Here is a 12079-nt window from a genome sequence, read left to right as displayed (position 1 = left end):
GAAAAGGCCTTCAAGAGAATTCCCCTCCCCTAGTTTGATGTTTAGTTAGTGAAAGATTCTGAGACCCTGTGTGTTTAATACCAGTTTTGATATTCCTTTTTTACAAAAAGAATGGTTTCACTTCTGTGAAGCTGTATAAACTCAGGCTAAATCGAGCAGCATTAAGAACAATTTATTTGATCCATACTGAGAGGCACTTGGAAGCTTTGCAAGTGGTTTAGTATTTTAATAGAAGCAAAGCCTGGGCACTGCATTTTATGCACTCTACTACCTCAAAGTGGAGCTAGGACTGTTGTGTTCTTGTATATCTTAGTGTTTTTCCGAATCACAATGTACATATGATTATCTCAAATTTTGCTTCCATTACAACAATAAGATTATTTTCTGGGTTAGTTTTGCCTAAAAACCAATAAGGTTGTTCTGCTTATAGAATATTATTAAATAGTTGGAACAAGCAATAACTTCTGAAGTACTATGTCCCAAGAGAAGACTGGATTATACATGAATGGGGGCCGCTTATCACTTTAAGAGTATTGGATAGCAGAGTGAAGGGCACCATAGTGGACGCAATAAAGAGAAACACAAGCATGAATTTGCTCACACAGATATGGGGTGAAGTATTTATTTAACACAATGCTAAAACTAGAAAAATGAATGAACACGCACTCCTGGAGCCAGCCGATGAGGTAAAAACCAAGTTTATTCCATATTGATAAACGTTACAAGTCCTAACGCATTTCGCATAGGTAATCATGCTACCACTGACTCACACGTATTTTATGTGTACAACAGTAGACATAAAGAGTCTCTATAACAAGGGTACTTGCCCACTAGCTACTCAGTTACATAAGCCTAAAAATCCTGTGCGAGTAAACATGGATAACTGATTGTTGCTTTCACTATGGGACAAAGTTACTAACGAGTGAAGCGGTTTTTTAGCAAAAATTTGCCAAAATTATTATTATTGTTGACATGTATTTATATAGTGTCAACATATTTTGCAGCGTTGTATAATCACATTTTGCAGGGACATCGCCAATTTACTAAAAGGCAATTCGCTAGGGAAAAAGCTCAGTGCAAGATAAGTTTTTCATATTTTACCAGGAGAATTGTTGCCCAGGTGTTAATCTGCAAATTTATTAGAGAGTGAACTTTTCTATATGTTACCCTTTTCGCCAAACTCTATTTTGCCAGGTTCTGGCTACATCCTCAACATTACTATGTCAGTGACATTATATCCTATGCTCCAAAAAAATTTTTTGTCATAACAAAAAGGACATAACACTGGCGTTTTTTCATATATTAATGTGGGATTATGTTTACAAGTTGTAACTTCTAAATATATGTTATTTATACTTTTTTTTAACTATTTGAAGCTCATGCCACATTTGTTTTAGTGTAGGCTCATGTCTAGAACAATAGATGATCTATTTTGTCTTTATTTGCTAAGAAACCTTTGCACTGATGAGTTTTCACTGGCAAAAGTACATTAGCTTTCATTTGTCAAAGTTTTGCATTTTGATAAATATGCGTGATTGTGGTACTACTATGTATGTAGCAGGTGCTTACCTTGTATTATCTGAAAAGTTTTTCTTTACACCTCTTGCATTAAGAAGTGTTTTAAGCCTTTTTCATTCTAACCTTGATTATGTAAGTTTCATGTGGAATATTCATTGCCATTTTTTCCTCCATCAGGTAAATACATTGTAGGAGTAATGTAATAATAGTCCTATGTGTTTGCCCATAGCAACAAATCATCAGGTAGCATTTACTCTTCAGCTGTTTGAAAACAAACATCTGATGGGTTTACGTTTCTGATTTTTATCACGATTTTATCAAGTCTTTTCCCGCACCAGATTTTTTCAAGTTAATTTATTGATAAATAAGCTAAAATTGTGGATTGGAGTTTGGTTGAAGTTGTTTCAATTAAATAATGAGAAAAATTCAGATTTTAGTAAATAACCCCCTACCTGTTTATTAACTTCTAGCTTCTATCCAATATATACATATTTCCACAATCAACATAACGTGCCCATTGGCTGTTAGAGATAATCTTTTTAATCTGCATTTTATTGCATTATGTTATAAAATATGAAGAAACAGTGATGAGGAATTTGTGTTTGTATTTTTATTAAAATATCACTCAAACATGTAAAGGGCCTTGTTTTACACACAACATAAGAAGTAACACATTTTGTAGTGTCTTCAGCATTTTCAGACTTTTCATAAAGTGAGGGCAGTACTCAAAACTCGAACCCATCTTTTCAATATGTCCCTCTCAGCTAGAATATTCCATTCCTAATGAAAACAAGCCATCATTATCTCTATACTGAAAAACATTCTTAACTTGTAACCCATGTCCTTAACTTTAATTCCTTCAGTTGCTAGTTCTAACAGATCATTGATCTTTTATATTTATTAATTGTTTGCTTGACCCCTTACTTCTGACTTTACACAACATTCCACCAATACTGCTCTAATGCAACTTATCAGTATCAACTTATCAAATCACTTGCCAATACTAATACTTCCTTATCCCCCAGCAGCTTTTGATAATGTTCATCACAATTTCCTCCTGCAGCTTTTGACATTCAAGGCACTGCCCTGTTCTGGATTTACTCCTTCATTTCTAATTCCTCAGTCTCTGTCCCTTTATTATTTTCTTTCTATAGCACCACCCTTGTCAGCATTGCCCTTTCCTTTAAGATTCATGTCACATTCACTTGTGAGATATTTGTAAAATACGCCCTATAACACATAACATGCCAACAACTCTCTTATTATTTCATGTGTAAGCCAATATGAATGCAGTTAGCTGGCGCCTATACCCCATATACTCCATTTATTTCTCCATTGCCACACAACCGTGCTATAGCCTATCTCGCTTCCACTGCCATTCAGGATTGAATTGTACTGGTTGAATAGTCACAAGTATACTGGAACCATAGTAAAATTTCTGCATTGTAGGAAAAAAAGCCTGTTTTTCTGCACCTAGCAGTTTGCCCCTGTTATTTATTGTGGTCCTAAATCTAAGAAGGTTTAAATATTGGGTTTTTATATCTGACTTTTTTTTATTATATCAAACATAGGGTCCTTACATAAATAATTTTAAATTAACTTTGAGTTGTTGCCTTTTAATTTTTTTCATAACTAGGAAGTAAAATATAACAGCAGTTTACTAGATTTTTCTTAGTAAAGGAGGCACAGTGCACAGTGTGCAATGTTTTTTCCCCAAAATGCCAACATAATTGAGTTCACTGTTAAATTGCCATAACATTTTCCATAGGGGCAAATTATGCAAGAAAACAGGTGCAAAATGTTTGCTCATTTGTAAATCAAGTTGTATTATGGAAGTTCATTATGGTAGCTGCATTGTGGGAGTTACAGGGACAGGGCCTGAACTATCTGTAACATGCCTTCAACTGAGCACAACCTTGGACCTTACACTTTGGCAATGGCACTTGGAAAGCACAGGGAACCTTTTGCCTTAAAGGGCAAGTGTACCCCCAAAATAACAATTTGCCAAATTAAAGAAACCGTAATTCTAAGCAACTTTCCAATATACATTTATTAAAAGTTTTCGGGTGTTTTTAAAATTATCTGTAAAAACAATTGCTATTAAAAGCAGCATTTCCCCAGCAAAGACAGGTCTTTTAATCAACTTCTTTGTCTTACAATTGTTTCATCAGCCTGAGCCAAGAGTGCAGACAATAGAAAGGGACAAACTCTGCTTTCAATAGCAATACTTTTACAAATAACTTAACAACCATAGAAAATTTGTAATGAATGTATAGTGCAAAGTTGCTTAGAATTATGTTTTCTTTTATTAGGCAAATTTTATTTTTGGGTTGACTTGCCCTTTAATGCACTGCTATTTATGCCTAATTTATATCGGGAATAATATACCCTGCTGTTCTAAAATATAAGGATATATTAAGGCATTCCATGACCACATAAATGTTTGTTTACAGATATAGCTTTTATGAGGTCAGGCTTTATGCTATTTTTTACTTTTATACAGGTCATGGAACTCCAAAGTGACTTTAAATACCCTCATATTTTAAAACTGGGGGTAAGTTATTTATTATAATACACATGTTTCAGTGAGTCATGTGACAGTACTAATTATAACCAATGACATTACGAAGCACGGATTATAAGGATACATTTCACAGGATATTTATGGCTCTTGTGTAATATAAAACAAAGTTAAGACAATGGTTGTATTGTTACTAGGCACAAGAAAAAATAGTGCTTCTTTTCATATAACTTTTTTACACCCAGTACTTTGTCTGCTAACAGTAAATTAGGGTGGCTTTCTTTACATATTCATTTTGGCAGCCACCTTATTGCTTGGAATGGTAGGGGTAGGGGAGCTCAACAGTACATCTGTATATTATAGTCAAAAACAAGTGTTAACCAATTTTCACAATAAGTTCAATACACCAGTTTGTCCTTCCCTTGGATAGACTTTTTGCCTTTTGTTATGTGGACGCAGAAAAATGTAATCAGACAAAATACTATTGTTTTAATGCAATATCAGGTGAGGTAATATTTATAAAGAAAAAGAGTACAAAGTGATATAGTTGCAATTGCCATTTCCAATTTTGTGTGTTTTGTGTGAATTCCCTTTTAATGAGATATGAGATAATTATTTTCCTTGATGGAGTGAAACACCATTGGGATAGAGTAGCAAATGTCACAAAGTTTGCACACCAGATACCTACCCCTAACTGACAATCAGCAAGAAGCATTAGTTAGTCATTTGGTTGAAAACTAGCATCCGATTGGATACTATGGGGCAGATTTAATAACGGGCGAATTATCGCCATCGTCAGCTTCACACCCCTCGCACCACTTCGCCAGGTGCAAATGTGTTACAAATAGCGAAGATGCGCTAGCGTTCATTTGTGCCTACCAAAGATTCGCTAGTGATCTTGTGCTTAGGTCAATTTGCATAGGGCAGGAAATTTAAAGTTTTATGGTGGTCTTTATTATAAATGTTGGTGCAAATGCTTGAAGTTACTACTTTTTATTACACATGTCCAGGGAACCTTAATAAAGACAAGAGAATTTATATAATGCCCTACACATGAGCCCACTGTAAAATGAATGTTCCATATGTTAGGAAATGTGTGGAGAAAACCGTTTACCCAAAAAAAGTCTAAGTTAGGACTTTTGCAGCCAATCCCGCTTAAAAAAAGGAAAAGTCGCCAGCGTTTTTTGAACTTTAATGCATTTTCGTCAAAGGATAAGATGTAAGTGACAGAAGACTGAGGAAGATCTTGCTTCTTTTTAGCACTTTGCCTGGTCTGAGGTGGCGAAGTCAACTCTGGCGAAAGAGGGTTCAATAAAATCCACACTTTAGTGAATTTGTGGAGTAACGAAAATTCGTCTGGCGATAGAGTGTGAATGAATAATAGCGACAGTCCCGTTCGCTAGCGAATTGGCGCCTGCACCTGTTTGCTAGTGAATTGTCGATGTCCCTGTGGGTGGCAAGGCTGGCAAAAAGTCGCAAGCATTAGCCACTTTGCCCTTTAGTGAATCTGCCCCTATGGGTTACAGAACGATGCAAACTTTGTGACTTTAATTACATTGCTATTTAACATCAAAATTTATATCAGCATGTTACATGAAAATTAAGTTAAACTAAGGATGAAAAGACCTGTACTAACTAATATATAAAAAAGCATTATTTATTACTATAGCTAGGTGTTGTTGGGTTCTACTGCAGGGGTTCTGGGTTCTACTGCCATTTCCAAATAATGGAAACGGCAACCATGGGGCTGGGGTTGAGATTATTTGCTCTCCTAAATACCTCTGAAAACCCCGGTATGGCTGATTAGGTTGAGATTTGGGGTAAATACTTATTTGCTATCTATTATTAGAACTATAACTGATACACCAATATTTTCCTGTAACTTTAGCCTTGTTATGTGCTTAAAGGGGCCCTGACAAAAAGCTTGAACCAAAAAAATTCAGAAACTGCCCTATCCGATTATGTTCTGCACAAATCAAAAAAATGTATGTGCTCCATGAGAATAACCATGCATAATTTGCAATTTCTGATACAATGGCTATGTGAATATCAGTCCCTAGAAATGTTATACACAACTGTAGTCATTTGGTCACAATACATATTCTTCAGTATTCAGATGAACTGACCCAGCACCCCCATTTATGTAAGCATTTTCCACAGTTTTGTATTGTGGTATATACAGTAAGTGCATGGTTAAAAGGCAGAAAAAATACTTTCACAGCTCCCTTTTTTCTATTATCAAGACCATTTCAGTGTTTTATCTCTGCCTTTTCTAAGTCCATCTTGTACTTCTGGCAGTTTCATTTCATATACTGTTGTAGTGTGGACTGCAGAATCTTGAGAATTATTTTGCCAGCCTGACAAATACGTGCAATTGTCTAGTAATTTGGCTGACTTTTTTTTTTTTTAAAATGTTTCCAATCCAACGTCTATTGCTGTGTTGTACAGCATCAACTTGTTAAACTTTAACTAGTTCAGCTTTGGTTTTTCAACCCTTTTAGCCCTATTATTTGTAATTCTTGCCAATGCCCATTTAAATTTTTGTTCCAAAATGGCATTGTTTTATCTTTTTAATGTGCACTGACTCACGAATTCGCGGCCGACAGATAAATCTGCAAACCTCCTGCGAAAATCGGCGTGTCAACACTGTTCCGACGCCCGTTGACTTTAATGCCAGCGCCAGCTTGGACACGGATGTGAGAAATTCACCCATCACTAGCACTGACCATTTCAGGAGCTTTTCATACACTTCTTCCATTCATTCACAGCATCCTGGCTTATGGAGGTAAATATAATAATAGAAAATCACAGTAGAAGTTTACATTTGTCTTGTCTTAGCCATTCAATCTTTAGATTCCTTATGATTCTCCAGTATTGGACCAACTCACCAGGATACCAGAAATACTCAAGGTGGGCCAAGGTGTCAGTGGACCCTCCTGCTGTTTGCCTTGTATGCCTATGCCATGTTCATTCCCCATGTCCAAAGGGAGAAATGGAGGGAAGGATAGATTATAGTAAAGGATTACATGAATACACAAAGTGATAGAAGACAGAAGAAAAAATAGTTTGGAGAGTGGGCCTGCAGTCTATGGTTTACTAGTGGGACCCTGGCACCTTAGTTCAACACTGCAATTCTCTATTTGTTTTGTCTCCTTTCCTCACCTTAAAAAGAAGTGAACATTTAGCCGAATGTATTTCCACAAACCCCATACATGTTTTTTTTTTATATATGAGAAAGCTTCTGTTACTCAGACTGCAGCTATTCTGATTCTGTGCTAGGATCAAGAACTTATATATACCGTATATACTCGAGTATAAGCCGACCCGAGTATAAGCCAAGGTACCTAATTTTACCTACGAAAACTGGGAAAACTTATTGACTCTAGTATAAGCCTAGACACAACTACAGCCCTGTCTCCCAGCAGCGCACATTCTGCCAAAGCGACCCCCCAGCGATCAACCGGACTTCTTTGCAAAGTTGATGGTGACAGAGAATTGCCAAACGGATTACTGTGTGCATTGTCCCACTGTCCCACTACCATGTGCAGAGGGTGCTGTTTGATATTGCCATCACTGTTAATCTTTCGTATAACCAACAGAGGGCGCTGTGTGATATTGCAGTCACTGTTATTCTTTCATATAACCAACAGATGGCGCTGTGTGATATTGCAGTCACTGTTATTCTTTCATATAACCAACAGAGGGCGCACTGTTATTCTTTCATATAACCAACAGAGGGTGCTGTGTGATATTGCAGTCACTGTTATTCTTTCATATAACCAACAGAGGGCGCACTGTTATTCTTTCATACAACCAACAGATGGCGCTGTGTGATATTACAGTCACTGTTAATCTTTCATATAAAAAACAGATGGCGCTGTGTGATATTGCAGTCACTGTTATTCTTTCATATAACCAACAGAGGGCGCACTGTTATTCTTTCATATAACCAACAGAGGGCATTGTGGGATATTGCAGTCTCTCCCCAAGTGCACTGTTGGTATAGGAATGATTAAAAGTGACTGCAATCTCAGCTACTCGGGTAGGGTACCGCTGACCCGAGTATAAACCGAGGTAGACTTTTGCAGCACATTTTGGATGCTGAAAAACTCGGCTTATACTCGGGTATATACAGGTAACAATAAAACTGCTAAATTTGGACTGGAAATCTTCCTTTTTTTTGGGATGGTACCTTACAGAAAACATTAGAAATCTCATGTAGACAGTTAAAGAAAAGACTGTGGAAGCTGACTTGCTGTTCATTGAAGAAAATTCCAAGTTTGTTTTCTACTTGTTATTATTGCTTGTAGCAGTTTTCGCAATTTAATAATAAAAAAATAAATATGTTTTAGTAATCAATTATACAATACAATAAATTGTTAAAGGGCAACTAAACTTTTTTTTACTTGAAAGTGTTCTTAAAATGATGTTGCTTTGAGATTCCACCTTGCATAAAACTGCAGTTTCCTGGTTCCTTGCCTTTCCTATTTAGTACAGCTGTCCTTCTGGAGCGTGATAATCCCTTTAGTCCTAACCAGAATAAGTGCTCTGTTTACATGTCTGGATGTTATTCAATGTCCAGTTAAAAGTAGCTGAAAAGCAAATGTGCAGCAAAAACTAATTTTGCCTACAGTCTATACGGAAGTAAGCCATAAAACCATATACTAAGCAAAATAATACTTTGGATTCCCAATCATTATTTTGATCCAATTCTTTATGTCTCCGAGATAAGTTTATTGTTAAACAGTTTCTCATAGTTTTTTTACCAAATTGCTCAAATTAATCACTTTTATAGAACAAGCGCTGGTGCTTAAATATATTGCATTGAATCGGAATGGGATTCCTTTATTCAAAATTGAAGCAAAACAACCCCACCTATTCAATCATAACAAGAAAATAAGCAATATGACTATGAAGATTTTCATTCATCCAGGACATGGTATATCTAATATAAGTAAAGTCACCTCTCTGAAGAGTTACAATGTGCCGTTGTAATTGGATTAGTGGAAGAGTCTATATGCCGAGAACTTCCCACACCAGTCAGTTGAACTGAAGAAGCTGCTCGGATGAGTAGTGAAATGTCTTCAATAATTACTCAGCAAGTCCAGTTGTGTTTTGAATTACATATATTACATAGAAAATAAGCAGATGATCAGTCAAACCAAAAATGATTCAGTGGCTTAAATTCATGGCTCATTTTTTCTGTGATATGAATTATTTACTGAACTTTTATCAGTAAATGGCCAAACAATAATATAATTAAAAAAAGTACTTTAGAATAGATCCATACAAGGGTTCATTTAACAGGAAAACTGTACAGGGTTCTGTACTGTATAGCCCCTGGTACTTCTTTGCCTGCATGTAAGCACCAGGAGTTCACACCCATATACTTACCACCGTGTGTGTGTGTGTGTAAATTTGTATATAAGCAGCAAAGTGGTGGAAAATACCAAAAAAAGTGTGTCATGTGCGGCTGTAACCTTGCCTCTTAGACATAACACATTGGGACAGCAAATACATATTAATATACAGCTACTAAAACGTTCTACCCATGATGTAGATTTCTGACCCAATTATACTTTATACCAGTGACTACTCAGGTCCAAGATATCTGCAGGTAACTAAATCTAAGTACTGTAGCTCACTTGTTTGACTTACATGTTGAACCAATGCATGGTCTCCACAAGCAGGAGGGTCTGTGCCTTTACCCATAGTTGATTATGTCTTTCACTCAGACATCCCTCCCAACATCACCTTAGCAACTGTTCCTCCCGAAACATCAGCTTGCTGAGAAGACTTCATTACAGGAGCTTCTAGAGTCAAAAGTAGTAATGATTACAGTCCATTTGCTCTGATTGCAACTTCTAAAAAGAATTCAGCAATAGTGGCCCTTAGTGAAAGTGAGCATGTGGCAGCTTACAAATATGACGTTAAAGGAAAAACTGTTACTTGAAGGCCTCAAATTGGACAAAAAATGGATACTATATTGTAGATATCAACAAGGGAGAGCCTGCAGATAAATGAAGGAAACACAATGTGCAATGTATCAGTAAATTGTAAGGCATAATTCTGTCTAATAATACACTAAACATGTAGAGCAGCCCTCTCACAGTCACATATTCTTACAACTGCTTCGCTTTCCTTGTTTTGTGATGCTATGAAGGCAAAGCCACCCCACCCCTTCTCTCACCTGAATCTTTTCACCCCTGCCATCTTTAAGCCATCACAGAACAATGGCTGCCCCATAGACAGACTAAGCAGGGTATTCAGGCAGAACAGACTATGTAAATGAGATGGAAAAGCAAAGCCACACAGAGCACTGGTTTTCATTGTCCATAGGATTTCAAAAGAAAACCCAGCTGCAGAAGGACCAGTCCTGAAGCTCAGACAGCCTCATAAATGCCATCATGGCATAACATGTCAAACATTTACCCTCAGAATTCATTAAGAGGCCAGCAGGATTTTTCTAAATCCCATAATGTTTCTAAAAGTTGATGTATCTCTGGATATGCTGTCAGTGCAACTTATGCATGCTGATCTGTCTAGCATTATTTCTCTAGCATCTTCTCATGAGAATGAATTAAATTGTCTAGTCCATAGAAGAGCTGAAGAGCTGTATATTTATTTTGTAGAAGCTCTTGATTTATATTGAACCCAAAGAATAAACAGTTTATGGACAGAAGTGAAAATGAACTATTCTCATGTTTCTAAAATAAAAACTAGGATAGAAAATTAGCTATATGTGAAGGACATAGATTTTATTTTATCTTACTGTACTTTCCTTTATTTACCTTCAATTTATATGCTAGCAATGGGTTCCTTTAAGTTACACATGAACATTAATACAACTTGTATTGGACTACAAGCCTAGCTAAGGGTGTCAGGAGCTATAGCACTTTTCAGCAGTACAGACATTATTTTGACATTTCTTCTCTAAATGGTGTTGAACAATGTTCCATTTATGGTTTATAAGCAACAGCAGAATAAAACCTAATGAAAGATCAGTTTAAACTGTTACCTATAAAATGCTCATGCCATTTCTTTCCATTACCAAGTTTGCATTTCTAGAATTCACTTTATTTGGCAGGAAAGCGTTAAGACTGACAGCCAGCTTTATTTTTAATCAATAACTTGTTCAGATTTAAACATCACATTGTTCTATGTCTATACACAAGTGTTTGCTTTTTATTTTTTTATAATATCTGTCAGTTTGACATAACCATAAATTAATAGAACATAACCGCCAACAAAAATAACTGAACAAGAGTCTCTCCAGATTTCTATGTCCTGAATTCCAAGGCCATATCTCATATTGTTACTGTTGTGTATTTGTTGTACCTGTAAAGAGGTAAAAAGCAGCATTTTTAAATGATTTTTCAACTAAGGAAAGTAAAAATCATTATAATTTGTTTACAGATCTTAATGGGGGAACATAATAAAAGTTGTTTTTTAAGTAAGACATTTTATTACATACTCTGTTCTGGTACAAACTATAAAAATTTGTAATATTTCTTCCACTGCTGCATTTGGATGCTGAATACTTTCAGCATTTGTAAGAGCAATATTAATTTAATACAAAAGTACAATTTTTGCACAAAGCAGTCATTTTTGGCACTGTGCATAATAATCTTTAAGTTTTATTGCATTCCCCAATTGAGTTCTATATTGTTTTGTTCTTTGATTTGCAAATGCTTGCTGAACATTGTTGCATTCTGAAAATACAAGGTAGGGACCACAATTGTGTTGTGGACTGTGTATGATTTTTTTTTTACTTAGTGATCACAACAACATCAACAACAACAATATGTATATATATATATATATATATATATATATATATATATATATATATATATATATATAAACACCACAGCCCAGATTACAGCCTATTTATACATTCTACTTATATGGATCAATGTGATTGTCTCCTACTGAGTGTATCTTCTGTGTTGTATTTTTATCTGTCTTCCATGAAAAAATAGGCCAAGCCATTTTTCTGGCAAATGGTAGTGGCAGGTGATTGTGGGATTAACATCTCTT

Source organism: Xenopus laevis, chromosome 2S (genome assembly GCF_017654675.1).
Source record: "Xenopus laevis strain J_2021 chromosome 2S, Xenopus_laevis_v10.1, whole genome shotgun sequence".
Lineage (NCBI taxonomy): Eukaryota > Metazoa > Chordata > Amphibia > Anura > Pipidae > Xenopus > Xenopus laevis.
Note: the sequence above shows the minus strand (reverse complement) of the source record.